Here is a 15,998-nt window from a genome sequence, read left to right as displayed (position 1 = left end):
TTGAAAGAGAATAGTCTTTTGTAGTGAATTTATATAAAGTAATGCTTCTCAGTGCAGGCAGCAATGGGAACTATGTTTAACCTGGAGCACCCACAAAATTGGCACAATGAAGCGTGAGATCTTGCATCTGGCTAGCTTTCAGCAGTAATACAACACACAAAGAAAAGGCTCTGTCTAGAAACTTCCTCACCTGAAGAATAGAAACTGTTGTCTCAGCCCTCACAGTTAACATCCCCAAGAACAAGTAATTGGCATCCCCTTCCTAAAAAGACCCTGATTGAATTTCTAAGAGGACCTGTCCATTATTTCTCACTTCAGTGGTAGGCCTCCATCCCCAAAGCAAAAGCAATACAGGTAATACACTTCCCAGCCACAGCTGGCCCATAGGGGCATTAGGGCGGGAACCTACCATCACCATCACGCATGAGGAGAGAAAAGCTGCTCTTTGCATCTCCAGGCTCCAGAAATTTATAGATGAACCACCGGCGTCAATTCATTATTTATGTTGCCCAGCCCGTATTGTGCCCCCCCTTAGCCCCTTAATGAAAAATGCCATATATTTGTAATTTTTTTTGTTTCTGCCATAGCATTTATTTCCAGCCACGGCTCGTGGCCCGGCATTGATTGCAGCAGGTGACTGGTTTACAAGGGGTGGGGGAGGTGCTTAATTGATGTCAGCTGAGCAGAGCACTAGTAGGAGTCAGCCACTCCTGCACTCACAAGTGCGCATGTCAGGTTGGCTGTCTTTCGGTGACCAGCCTGACATATGCATTGGCGTCTCTACAGGCCTCCCACCCATTGCCATTAGTAAGCCGGGGGGGGGGGGGGTCACGGCCCGCGGACTCCTAATGAGTTCTGGGTTTCGCTGACCAAGCCAATCTTAGTGCTGGTATCATGTTTTGAGCAGCACCTGGATTGGCTTTGGACAGTCACTAGGTCTCTCTGACAGTCCGACGCCTATTGAGACAGCATGGGGGTGGGGGAGAAGAATTCAGATCTTTGCTGGAACAATGGCCAATCACAGTATGGCTATTTATGAAGCCATGCAGTGACTGGTCATTCCTGTTCCATGCTATCCTCCTCTCTTTTAGTGTGCAGCGCACCGGTAACAGCATTGTGCATGAAGAGTGGTGGAGGAGAGCACCCTCAAAAAACTTCCCAGCTCTCATTCTGCACTGCAATTCTGACCTTGGCTCACAGTCACAGGCCTATGGCTGAAACTGAAACTAACAGCAGCAGTGGGTGAGGCTCTGGCCGTGACACTTTGAGTTGGAGACTGTCAGTCTCTAAGCCTAAAGCCTGGCTGTTTAAATAAAACCTAAGTGTGAGGTAAAAAAATTAAGATTATATTCATTGCTGTTTTATGGTGTGTCATAGTGTTGCCAGCTTTTCTGTGTCGCCTCTCCTGCGTTTAAAAATCAAATATACAACCCCCTCTCCAACCTAGCCCAATGTTACACGCCGCGTTTCCTTTTGATAATGTGTGTGTCATGTGAATCGGAATCCAGGGGCATCCGCTGGGCACTGATGTACCTCAGAGACAGAGAGCCAGTCTGAATGCATGTTTGTTTCTGATTCGAAGCCGTGCAGGAAACTTACAAACAAACACGCATTCAGACAAGTCAAGCCGCAGCGGGCCGATAGAGAAACAATAGTGTTAAGTATTAACGGGGTTACCCGAAATGCTACCAGACCCGGGTCACAATTGCGGTACAATAAACAGTTGGTCACGGTAGCAATCATTTAACAATATAAGAGATTTAAGCAATCAAGACGCTCAATTTACACAGACAGCAATAAATGCTATTTATTTTAACATGATCTGTGATAAACATAATGGGGCAGATTTATAAGCCCCTTGCACCACTTTTGCATCACTTTTAACATGGGAAAAATGACGCAAAAGTGGCGCAAGGGGCTCTGCATCAATAAAATTTCAAAACATTAATCATTTCAGTAGGGCAACACAGTTGCTCTTGCATCTAGAATTATATACTTGTAAATGAAGGTGCTCAGGTATTGGAAAAGGAAGGGTGGGGGTGTTCAGGATCAAAGTGAGTAAGTGAGGGTGAATGACAAGGGAGAGGTAGTGTGATATAAACGCATCAGATTCACATTTACTCATTTGTATATGTAGGTACATCCCCAACTGGTGCACGTGACCTGTGCACCTGCTCTATCCCTATGCGACCTCTCGGGCGCTTTGTTGTATAACCACATACCCTATAATCAGGGTAGTAATACACGAGTATAGCCGGTCCAGATCAATGAGTAACCTCACACACGCCAGGCTTTTTTAATGTCTTTTTGACCCACATACATTTCTCTGTTCTTAGCTCTGTGCTCTTTACAGTATCTTATAGATTAGACACATAAACTGCAAGGAAATTTGCGACCGACAGTTGAACTATGAATGGCCAGGCATTTAGGACCGGACTTGTGACTCAATAGTAAGTGACGTTTTCACTATTAGCTTAGATATATCTTTGGATGAGTAAGTAGTTTGCTTCCTTATCATGTTTTTCATCTGACTCTAGGAGCCCTGTTGCGTCCAAAGCCTCCCCTGACTGCACAGCTTGATTTTCCATGCTGATGGCCAGATTAGGTAACTATTTGTCCAATTTGAGCATTAATGACCAACCATGTAGAGTCCATCCCTAATACGTAGTTTCCAGGTGCTCTTCTCAGACAGTCCTGACGAAGACCCCACCCTAAAGATCGAATCACCTTGATTCCAAGGTTCGAAACGTTGACCACAATTACACATTATACAAGCCCTGCCAACAAGAATTGAACAATTGTGCCTTCTATGGCTATGTATTATCATTGGAACATTTGACCTGAGATAGGCCGGAAAGGTCTCACTATGTGAATCTGATGCATTTATGTCACACTACCTCTCCCTCGTCATTCACCCTCACTCACTGACTTTGCTCCTGAACACCCCCACTCTTCCTTTTCCAATACTTGAGCACCTTCATTTACAAGTATATGATTCTAGATGAAAGAGCAACTGTGTTACTCAACTGACGTGATTAATGCTTTGAAATTATATTGTGTTTGTCACAGATCATGTTAATATAAATTGAATTTATTGCTGTCTGTACAAATTGAGCAACGTGATTGCTTAATGTCTTATATTGTTGAATGGTTGCTACTGTGGCCAACAGTTTATTGTACCGCTATAGAGAAACAATAGGCAGATGGGGTATGTGTGATGTGTTCTTTGTGTGGGACCTATTTGAGCCAGCCGCGTAACTAGAGGAGTGCGGGGGGGCGGTCCGCCCCAGGCGGCACCATTTTTGAGGCGGCCGCGCGGCACTGAAGGCCTGTTGCGGCCCGGCGGCCTTAATAATTTATTTGGGGGTCGCCTTTCACTTCACGCTCTGCTGAAGTGAGAGGAGCTTACTACTCACTGCCGGCCAGGGGCACTCACTCTCACTCACTGCTGTCCCGAGGCACTCACTGCTGACGTGAGAGGAGTCCACTGCCGGCCCGGGGCACTCACTGCCGGCATGGGGTACTCCTGGCGCGAGAGGATCCCACCACTCACCGTCGAACCGAGAACCTCCAGGTGTGAGCGGTGCCAACCTCTCTCTCGTGCTGGTATGTGGTACCCATGTCCGAAGCCTTCACCCAAGCCGGGGGTACCAACAGCATCCTCGGCTGTGAGAACGAAACGACCGGGCCGGACCATCGCGAACTCTGTTCTCACACTTGGAGTGACTGACTACAGAGCACCGTGTCTTCTGGCAGCACACAGGACTCCACGGAATTCACATAGTGGTGTCTTTTATCTACAGACTGGAAGAGAAGGACTACACCAAACGTGGTCCCAGACTCAGAGAGACTGGGTGGGTGGGTTTGCATAAAGTTGTCCACAGCCTGGGAGAGACTGATTTCACATGAAGGTGTCTTCCATCCACAGATTGCAAGAGAGACTGACGTCACACAAAGGAGCTCTCTACTTCCAGACTAGAAGTGGCAGAATTCGCCTCGTCGTGACGTTTCTCAGCGGATTTAAAGTAACAGCGTTTCCCCACTGGTGCCCTCCGTCCACAGACTGGAAGAGACGGAACTCCCCCAGCCTCGTCTTCTGTCCAAACAAGGAAAATGACACACCTCACCTTAGAGCAATAGTGTGTCAACTGTCTATGCCGAGGATCACACGTTGGAAGTGACAGGCTTCGCCCCCAGGACTCCTTTATTAAAATACTGAAGCGGTTGACTTTTCCCAATCACGTCCTCTGCATGCACACCATGGGAGAGACTAACTCCACTCTCTTGTGCCCTCTCACCACAGATTGGGAGTGAGTGCTGCCCTATCATCCATTCAAGCTGCATTCCTGAAGAGTGATGTTTCCTCTAATCCTGCCCTTCTGCACAGACTGATAAATGATCTGAAAAGTTCAGTAAAACATAGACATACAGGATAGTGGTATGTCAAAGAGGTTTATTCAAAAGCACCCCATCCATCAGCTACCAGCAAGCAACTGAACTTCAGGGAACACAAGCAGGCATGACATTCTAGGTTCCAAAGAACCTTAAAGCAACAGGGTGAGGAAGACACTACACATCTTCCTTCTCAAAACAAAGCATAACTTCACAACAAAATGAAGTAAAAGGTGCAATGCAAAAAGAGGTCAATCTAAAGGAAAACACTAATAAAACAACATATTAACAAACAGTGGGGCATATTATCAAGGGGGTTTAAAAGCCAAGAAAGCGGAGCTAAAATTATCTCCCTATTACCGACAGCTAGTAGGAGATAGCGACCATCTTGGGCCCCACTTTGCATGTCAGTGATATTTATCACTAATGAGATGCAAAGTGGGCGTGCCAAGATGTTAGAGACTGAAAACAGTTGCTAACATCGCTATCTCCTATTACCAACTTTTGGAGATATTCGCGCTAAGCGGGAATATCTCCAAAAGCTAACACCTGCCCTGAGCAGTTCTTAGCCATGTTATCCAATGGGAGGTGGATAACATGGCTAAGAGCATTTGCTCGATAATGCATGAATATCGCTGACTTTTCAGCGATATTCATGCATTTCGGCCGTTTTTGATCGCATTTGCGATAAACCTTGTTAATAGCAAGGTTTATCTGCGATAAAAATCGCCGATGTGCGGCGATAATTTTTGTCTCTAAACAAGTTAGAGACAAAAATTATCGCTAGTTGTTGGTAATATGCCCCATAGTCCTTAAGATAAGAAGGCATTTTCTTAACACGAGAAGCTTTCATTGTATCACAAACATTAGACTCAACAGAAGATCTACTTACATTGGGTAAAGAATTAGAAATGTTCTTATTGACCACAACTACACGATTCACATTCCACATTTTTCCATTCTCCAATTTTACAGAATTTCTGAAACATTTCACTACCCGCAAGGGAGTAGTATACTTTGACCATGACATAGCCCCAACTGGAGCTTTAACACAAACAAAATCCCCAACTACCACCACACATTCCTTAACTCTTTTCCTGGAATCATAAGAAACCTTGTTTTTAGACTGCACAAACTCCTCCCTTTCTTTCCAAGCATTATAGCTTCTGTCTTTCATACCTTTACCCCAAAACATCCAACCAGTAGAAAGTGTGGTATTGGGATTTCTACCTTTAAACAGTTCAAAAGGGGTATTTTTAGTGGTAGTTTGTGGAGAAAATCTATGAGCTAAAATACATTTCTGCAACTCTTCTTTCCAATTCAAACAATTAACCCTAGAGAGTTGTATATTCTCTTTAATAACCCTATTAAACCTTTCAATTACTCCATTTGATTCTGGGTGATATACAGACGTTTTTTTATGCTTAATCCCACAAGACAATACAAATTCATCCATCATATTTGAACAAAATTGAGGTCCATTGTCACTTAAAATTGATGTAAGAAATCCCTCCCTTCTGAAAACCTCCTTTAGAAAAGAAATCACAGAAAAAGACGTGACTTCCAACACAGAAGAAAACTCAACCCATCTGGAGTAGAGATCTATTAAAACGATGAGAAAAGGAGTTTTCTGTTCACCAGAAAGAGGATCTACAATATCAATGGCAATATCAACCCAAGGACCATTAGGTAAATTCCTACAAACCATGGGTGCCGTTCTTGGTTGTAAAATTGTATCACTTATTTTACAATGTACACACTCCCTCACATTCCTTTCTATTTTCAGATCCATTCCAGGCCACCAGAAGGAACAACAAATTCTTTCCTTCGTTTTTACTATTCCAAGATGACCTTGATGAGCCTCCTTTATTATTCTTTTCCTCAAAGTGATAGGAGGAATTAATTTTGAGCCTCTTAATAAAACATTATTTTCAACAGACAACTCACTAAACACCAAGTGCCAAACTTTATCAAATGACTTGTCAAGTTCTAAATTTTCCTGAATCAAATTCCTTAACTTAGAAACAACCTCATCCTTTCCACATTCTTCCAACCACTCTTCCTCAAGTATTATTCCAGATGTAATCTCACACACATTCACCTCATCTTGACAGATCTCTTCCTCTTCAGATAAACAATCAGCATCTCTAACCAATCTCGATAAGCAGTCAGCAGTCACATTTTCCACACCAGGTATATAATTTACCGAAAAAGTAAATTCTTGCAGACCAATAACCCATTTCCTTATACGTGAAGACACACAATCCCAACCTTTTTTCGTGAAAATCTCCTTCAAAGGCTTGTGATCCAAGCAAACTTTGAACTCCTGTCGCCACAGAACATTTTTAAACTTCCTAAGAGCCCAGAATATAGCCAAAGCTTCTTTTTCTATAACAGAATTGTTTAATTCTGCACCACGCAAACTCCTAGAAGCACAGGCAATGAGTTTCTCATCTCCTCCTCTATTCTGTTTCAAAATTGTACCAAGCCCTTTTGAGCTGGCATCAGTTACTACGAAAGTTTCCTCAAAAGGAACAAAAGCCTGTAAATTCGGGGCATTACCTAAATCATTTTTAATTCCCTCAAATTCCTTTTGACAAAGCTCAGTCCAAACAAATTCCTTGTTCTTAATTAGTGCCCTCAAGTTGCCAGATTTACTGGCTAGATCATTAATGAATTTTCCATAATACTCTACCATGCCTAAAAATGAAACAACTTCTTCTTTATTTTTAGGACATTCCAAATTACTAATACTATCAACCAAATCTTTCTTTGGAGATATACCAAAAGCAGAGATATTGTGACCCAGGTAATTTACACTATTCACAGAAAATTTACACTTCTCATACTTCAGAGTAAGTCCAGCAGATTCCAGTTTACTAAGAACTGTTCTCAGAATTCTATCATGCTCTTCCTGATTTCTCCCATGAACCAACACATCATCCTGATAACATTTTACTGATTTTACTCCTCTCAAAATTGATGCCATGACCCTTTGAAAAACTGACGCAGCAGACACAAGACCAAAAGGCATCCTTTTATATTTATAAGAACCAAAAGGTGTAATAAAAGCCGTCAGGTCTTGCGACTCCTGCGTCAACTCAATCTGATGATATGCCTGAGCTAAATCTAAAGTTGAAAATACTGTAGAATCTCCAAGAGAAGTCAAAATTTCATCAATATTAGGTAGAGGAAACTTATCAACTACCACCTCCTTATTGAGCGACCTCAAATCACAACAGAGTCTAATATCCCCATTGGGTTTGTTCACGACAACAACTGGCGCCAACCATTCAGTCGCCTCAACAGCTTCAATAATATTCTGTTCAAGTAGTTTCTTTATTTCCTCTTCTACCTTACTCTGAACCGCAATGGGAATCCTCCTTACTTTAGCAATAACAGGAATAGCATTCCTCTTTATTTTTATGCCATGCTTGTACCCTTTTAAGCAACCTAATTCTTTCCTAAATAGACGAGGAAACTCTCTTACAAAAGAATTCCCCTCAGATCTTATTTCATGAATTTGAATCTGTGGATTTGAATTTGGATTCAAAACGACCCCCAACAAGCGCTGATGAGACCAGCTGATCAAAGAATCACCAACTTTTGAGACATAAACCTTTCCAAAAATCATGTTCATTTCAATCTCAATTAAAGCATTAAAATAACCTAACATACTTATGGGAAAACCACCATACCCTCCTGGAGAGAGATCCATCCTACAGAGCTTGTTTTTCTTCTCAAAATGTTTCTCATACATTTCCTTAGATACAATAGTGATCGGAGAACATGAATCAAACTTCATGTCAATTTCCACACCTTCAATTTTCACTTTGCCAACCGGATGATCATCATTCAAACTTTCTTTAACCTGGCAAATAACTTCTTTTACTTCCTTTCTAAAGACCTTTCTTTCCTTTGATTTGCAAAATTTTACAAAGTGTCCTTTTTTTCCACAAGCATGACATACAAAGGTTAATGCCGGCCACGTTTTGGAATTCGCCTTATGTCCAGATTTTCCACACCTGAAACATGAAAAAGCATTTAAAGAAGCATTCTCTTTGTTAGGTTCATTTGAAACATTTTTTACCTCTTTTACTTGACAAACAATCTCTTTCACATCCTCAACAACAGTTTCAACTTTCAACTTGTCACTTTTTAATTCATTAACACATTTTAACATGTGCTCCACTCTCTTCGCTATACTCACAACTTCCTCTAAAGGCGGTTCATCTTTCAACCATAATTCCTCTCTGATATTTTCTTCTCTACATTTCAAAACTAACTGATCCCTCAACCTTTCTTCATTCACCGCACCAAATTTACATGTTGAAGATAACTTTCGTAGAGCAGATAAATACTCTTCAATAGATTCATCTTTCCCTTGTTCTCTTTTACCGAAATGATACCTTTCCATTATAGTGCTGACACGAGGCAAATAATGTTTATCCAACTTCAATAAACATACCTCATACTCATCCAAACCTCTTTGCTCTTGAACAGAAAGTTCAGGTAAATTTTCTAACACCTCCTGACCTTCGCCTCCTAAACAATGCGTTAAGAGAGAATACTTTCTTTCTTTCTGCACTTAGATTAGTGCCACATACACGTGCATAATGCGCAAACATTTTCTTCCATTTACTCCACTTTACTTTAGGTTCACCTGGATCAGGAAGAAAAAACGGTGAAGTAGTAACATTTTGCATCCTAAAATAAAGTTAAACCCAAAAACACACTTTTACCACAAGGAAAACTTATACTTTATACAAAATGTATACTTATTCTTCAACCAAATTAAGTTGTTAACTTAGTTAGATTTTTCAATCAAATATTGTCACTTTCTTCTTGTACTTATTGAAACTTTTAAATAAATTTCTTCTCCAAATAAAATTAGTCAAATACCAACTTCCTACAAAGGTAAAAATGCACTTGCTTGAAGAGGCTTCAGAAAAGAATAGACCCTTTGCTTAAAGATGTTCCAAACAAGAAGCCTTTCCACTTCCACCTGAGGAGATTTAAATACAATAAGTGTTTCCCTTTACACTTTGTTTATAAACGTACGCAGAAGAACACTCCTCTTCGTTTATTAGTGCGAGCGATTTCTCTTCACGTAGAAGAACACGCCACTGCGTTCCAGCTCTCCGAGAATCAGATTACTTCCGCGTTCCATACGAGAATGCCGCTCTCATCCTCAGATCTCGCGAATGCTCACGTTCGCCAATACCGCTATACGCATTCTAATGCGTCATCATTGCACAGTGAGTCTTGAAGGAAGAAGACTCTGCTAGCTCCACAATTTGCAAGAGATCACCAACGGCTCAATTGAAACTGTCATTAAGAGCAAACACAACTCTTGGTGAGTCACAGCACAATTGTACTTGAAGACATAACTTTCTTTTAACGAACTTAAATGTTTTAGATTTCGATTTAATTTTCTTTAAACTTCTGAGTCCGTTTTAAAAAAAAATATTTTCTCTAGTCAATAAATTAAAAATAACAGCCGCTGGAGAAGTACCCTCTTCTCTTTAAACAGACTGCCGCTGGAGAAGAATTCTTATAAGTCAGTTGTTAATACCGCTTTTAATTAACAAAACACCTTCCCAATTATTCTAAACTGCCGCTGGGGAAATTAAGTTCTCTCCCTTTTAACACACTGCCGCTGGGGAAGATACGCAGATTATTCCTCGCACTGCCATTGTTAAAGATACATTCATCCAGATAAAACTTTTCTATGCTTTCTTTAAAACTTTTTAAATTATAAAAGTCACAATTCCTCCTTTTCCAAATTTCAAACTTAGCTTGATGTTGAGGTGCCCTTTCCTTCGCCTTTTCCTCCAATTGTCCTCGTCGCCAATGAAAAGTTCAGTAAAACATAGACATACAGGATAGTGGTATGTCAAAGAGGTTTATTCAAAAGCACCCCATCCATCAGCTACCAGCAAGCAACTGAACTTCAGGGAACACAAGCAGGCATGACATTCTAGGTTCCAAAGAACCTTAAAGCAACAGGGTGAGGAAGACACTACATGATCCACCCCTGTTGTTCATCCTCTGATGTAGCGACAGATATTAAGTGAATGGTGTCCTTTATCAATCATGTCTTCTTTCAACTGACTGCAAGACATCCTGTGTTTTCAAGACAGTGCAGGATTTATTTCACTCCATTGTAGTCACTGTCAACAGACTGGAAGTGGCCCATTTCACTCAACCATGACTTCTGCCTGTAGATTGCCACAGTCTTGACTTTACCCATTCGTGCTGTCCTGATACCTCAGACTGGCACAGTATTGACTTTACCCACTCGTGATGTCCTCTGTCTGCAGACTGGCACAGTATTGACTTTACGCACTTGTGCTGCCCTGTGTCCGCAGACTGGAACAATATTGACTTTACCCACTTATAATGTCCTGTGGCCGCAGACTGGAAATGACAAACTACACCCACTCGTGCCCCCTTCCAGCACACTTCGCTCAGGCATTTCTCTCTCATTCTAAAAATGCCTGATTTGACCCAAACTGTGCTGAATGTGGACTTAACACAGCTGTTGAGCATAGTGGGTGTTAACACGGCGCAAGTCGGGGGTACACACAGGTACACAGCGTCCCCCCACTATTATCACAGGGTGGATGCCATCCACACTCCAAGAATTGGGCCTCACTGAAATATGCTGAACTTCTCCCGGTTCAATTTTCAGGCACCGGGACACATTCAGCAGTATGCTGGCACCTTGCCTGCTTTCTTTCAGAGAAGCAACGTGCAGGCTGTCGGGGGGCTTTCGAATTTCAGACTCTAGCTGGACCCATAACAAAAGCTGAATTAAGGCGTTCATCAGGTCTCCTTTTGGTCCACTTTCCTAGTTGGGAGCAATCTGAGCGTCACACCTAGATGCAAGGAAGGGGAAACAAAGGTACAGCTTGTTACCTCTTCACAAGTACTTAAGAGAGACAGGATTTTCACTTTGTTTAATCCCTGTATATAAGAGCTATGCACGCACTGTAAGAATGTCAAATGTGCTGGTCTGTCCGAAAATGTACACAAATACAATTTTTAATACCATGTTTTAATTTTTTTAAAGGCACTAATATTTCCAGTGCAGGGTGTCAGAGCACTTTATATCACACATGCATATTATACATTGACAATAAATCGTATACATTTATAAATAAATGTACATGATGTGTTACATAAGACAGTTAGGGTTACAAGGCGGAGGAGTCACTTGTCCTTTATGGCTCGCTGTGCTATATTAGAAGGATTACAATTTATGAACTACAAGGAACAAAATGATCTCTATGTTAAAAACAGTAATCCACTTACCTAGCTACATAAAATAAAAATAGGTCATCTGCATGCTTGATGATGTGCTTTGCAGTAGACAATTTAACCTACAATGCTACTTTGATTCAAAACTGGGACTAGAGAAAACACAGATCTCTCCAGCTAACGCATTACCCTTCAAATTTAGCTTACCATAGTTATTTTTGGGGGGGATTTACTGGGCACACAAAGACGTCTGCAGCAGGGGCCTTAAACATAAAGTATTTAAAAATGCAGACTTTGTAACCAATTAAACAGAATATATTAACTGCCACATTTCTCTATGTTGTCTTTTTTTGTGGCCGAGTTTTTACAAAATAAATGTGTAATTCGAAGCCCACATTTTGCGTCGGGGGATGCGTCACTGTTTTTGCACAATACCGACGCAAACTCTCATTTGTTAAATCTCGTAATGCACTCAAATTTAGTTATGATAGGGCGTGGCTAGCAGCCAAACATGGCGGCAGCGTGAAGTGAGAGCTCCCTGAGGCATTACGGCCTTTTCTAAAATCCGACACTCTAATCCGTCACACTCTAATCCGTCACATAGTCCGGTACCAGAGCGGCACCATCCGAGCCAACCCAGAAGAAAATCGGAGGCTGGAAACTGCCTCATCGAACACTGGCGAAATTGGGCCTGCGGCTGGAGTGAAGCACCGGCCTCGAGTGAAGGCCCAACCCCGGCGGAAGTGAGGTCTGGCCGGCGTGAACTCAAGGAGACCTCCCCTGACCGGGCCGAAGCGGAGGACACTCCCTAACCAAAGGATACAGTAAGGGCTTCCGCGGCACCGCTGAGGCAGAGACAATCGGGGACGCCTGCCGGGTCCTGGGGATACCGCCGAGGGCGTAAAACTGCCGCAAAGATCGAAAGTGAAACTGGGCTGACGGCGACGACTCGGCCCCGGCCTCGTGTGCTTAGGGCGCCCCAGCGAAGGTGAGACCTGACCGGCGCGAGTGAGGCGGGAGGAGTGCTTGCAAGCCGGGAGAGGAGAAGACCCTGCGACACCATCGGCAACAGCGCAAGTGAAAGCACACAGCGTTGGCCTTCGGCGGTGCTTACGGGAGCCCCTGGGGTCCCGCCAAGAACGGAGAGCATCCAGGGGACAGACGACTATCGCTACAGGCCCCGAAAAAATAAGCAGCCCAAGCCCAAAAGAGGAGTGAAGAAGAGTGCCCCGGGCGGGGGAGACTCCAGTCGGACTCCAGTCGGACCATTCAGAAAAGCGCAAGTAGCAGAATTACTAAGCCGGCAGTTACATACGCGGCGTACCCTCTAAAGACTGAAGGACCAGGAATAAGTAGGTGCGGGCAAAACGGCAGGGGGCATATCGGGGTTGTCGCCACCCAACACCTCATTGGCGAATTGTCCCAACACCACGCAGTAGGCACAAGCAAGGAGCGGCCATACAGGCCACAAACACCCCTGCCAGGCAGGCGGATTAACGGCCGGATAAGGTTCACATTGTGCTCATAACAGACATCCTGCACGATCAGTGAGGGGAGAGAGACAAAGTGACGGACAAGCTGCGGGCACTTCCTCGGAGCACAAAACGGACACTGTGTACTGGATACCCCTGCCGACAAAAGCCAATGTGACCAGAGGGGGAAACGCTACAAGACGCACAAGGTCGCTGGAACCACGCCGCTCCTCTGCTCCCTGGCCCACAAAGTAGACGTGACGATACTTGCAGTGCAGTGACAACAGTGCTGGCCGGAACTGGGACCAGTATCTACAGGCTTCGGGCCATGGCGGGCAAGGGACCCAGGAGTGGGTCAACACAGGCCAGACTGGATAAATTCGCCTATAGCCAGCACGGACAAACGCAAGTAAATGGGCGCAATTCCACGGGCTCTAGTCAAGACACTGACGGGGCCAAGAAAGTGACGCTGGAGGACATTATGAAGACCCTCTCTGATATGCAAACGACAGTGGGCTCCATTTCCTCCGAAGTTACTCTACTGCGAGCAGACTTTCAAAAAATAACCAAGAGGGTGTCACAGGTAGAGGTGGTTACAAAATCTCTCGTAGAGGACACTTCAGAATTGCAAATAGCTATGGAACGCATGGAGGAAGTCACCAGGCTACTGCAAGACAAGCTGGATGACCAAGAAGGGCGTTCCCGAAGAAATAACATACGCATCCTTGGTATTCCGGAGACACAATGGATCTCTACGTCGAAGATCTCATCAAAACTAAATTGCAACCTAAAGGACTATCGCACTTCTTTTCGGTGAAAAGGGCACATAGAGTACCTGGCGGAGCACCAAAACCAGGTGCAGCACCACGGCCTGTTTTGGCTAGACTGTTCAACTTTAGAGACAGGGATGCGATCTTGCAGGCAGCGAGAGTGTCGCCACCCGTTAAGCTCCAAAACTCAACACTAGCATTTTTCCCGGACTACACAGCGGAAGTGGCCAGACGCCGGAAAACATTTAATGAGGTGAAAAAGGCACTGAGAGAGAAAGAACTGCCATACTCAATGCTGTTCCCTGCCAAATTGCGGATAGTAGCCGATGGGAAGACGTGGTTCTTTGATAAGCCGGAAGTGGCGCAAGACTGGCTTGACGGCTGGAGACAAGTGGGACAGCCTCGCCGTTCACACAGGGGTCGGCAAAACCATCGTAATGGCAAACACACGGATATGCAGACCGGAAATTTGACAAGTCACGGTGGAATATCAGAAGCGGAATTTGACATTGATCAGAATCCGCCTGACTCTGGGCAACCGGCCCCTGTCTGAAGACAGGAAGACTATGGGACAGACCGAATGCGATACACTGGAACCTAGACTTGGTGAAGCGGAGTAGAGTGGGCAGAGCCGGTGCCTGTAGGGGACTCACCAACCCCACAAGCAAGTAAGATAGTTGGGGATGGGTTAAAGCACTCTGCAAAGTTGGGGAAGCGGGCGGGGGTAAGTCCGTGGAGCAGGGGAGCAGGGAGGGGGGATGGAGGGGAAGTTTTAAAGTTAATGTTAGTATTGATAGTCATCACTCACGCCACATGGTACACGAACGCACCAAGCTATTCCTATGCCTCAACATAGAACGCTACATATACACTGAGGCCAGTAACATGGCAGCCAGAACACTACCCAGACAATCCAATGGCCCAACAGTTACACGCTGCACCCACTGAGGGCGCGCCTACAACAATTGAAGTACCCCCCCCTGCGCTTGCTTACTTGGAACGTCAGAGGATTGGGAGATAAAATAAAGAGGGGATTGATTCTGCAAGCAATTAAGCGCCAGGGCCCCGACCTAGTATTACTTCAAGAGACGCACCTCACGGGGACGGCATGTAAGGAGCTTGATAGACGCGGATATGTGATGGCAGTACATGCCGAATTCACGACAGGCTCCCGAGGGGCGGGGATACTCATGAAAAAGACATCACCCTTTATGGTAGAACACCGCAAGACGGATGATCAGGGTCGTTTCGCAGCACTACATGGACAATGGGAAGGGAATCCCCTCAACGTGGTTTCCGTCTACATCCCCCCGGCACTCTACTCTGTTGCTTTGCCTGCCCTAGGTAAATTCCTTCTGGATCTCCCGGAGGGCGACACGATCATAGGAGGGGACCTCAATGCAATAGTAGACCCAACACTGGACACATTTCCCATTAGAGAACGCCCTCGGGGAACTGCAACACTCCCTGGATTTCTAGAGGCAATGGGCATTACAGACGTATGGCGACAGTTACACCCCGCAGCGACACAATACACATATTATGCCGCTGCACACAATAGCCTGTCACGTATTGACTATTTCTTGTTCCTAGGGATTGGACAGGGAAAAATAGACAAAATAGACATCCTGCCCAGAGGCATATCTGATCATTCACCAATATCTCTGTCACTCACCACCAAAGAAAAAAAACGTGCTAGAATGTATCCACTGTACCCGAACTACTTAAAAATCCCTAAGATCAGGAAGGAACTTAAATTAGTGACCACACACTATTTTGAGGAAAACGCGGGATCAGTGTCCTCTCCCTCGGTCTTGTGGGAAGCATACATATTTATTTAATATTTATTTAACTCCTCTTGTTTGGCTAGCAGAGAGCTGGGGTGCCAAGATAATGGCTTACGCCGACGACACCCAGCTTCTCTTCACCTGGAAAAAGGAGAACCTATGCACCTCTGGAGTTCGCCAATGCCTCTCCTCCGTATTCACCTGGCTAGCCAAATCATCCCTCAAATGCAACGAGGATAAAACAGAAATCCTGCTCTACGGCCAATTCCCCAGTGACTTTAAGGAGTCCATCTGGCCCGGTGAATCAACATGCC

This window comes from Lissotriton vulgaris, chromosome 3_2, assembly GCF_964263255.1.
Source record: "Lissotriton vulgaris chromosome 3_2, aLisVul1.2, whole genome shotgun sequence".
In the NCBI taxonomy this organism is placed as follows: Eukaryota; Metazoa; Chordata; class Amphibia; order Caudata; family Salamandridae; genus Lissotriton; species Lissotriton vulgaris.
Note: the sequence above shows the minus strand (reverse complement) of the source record.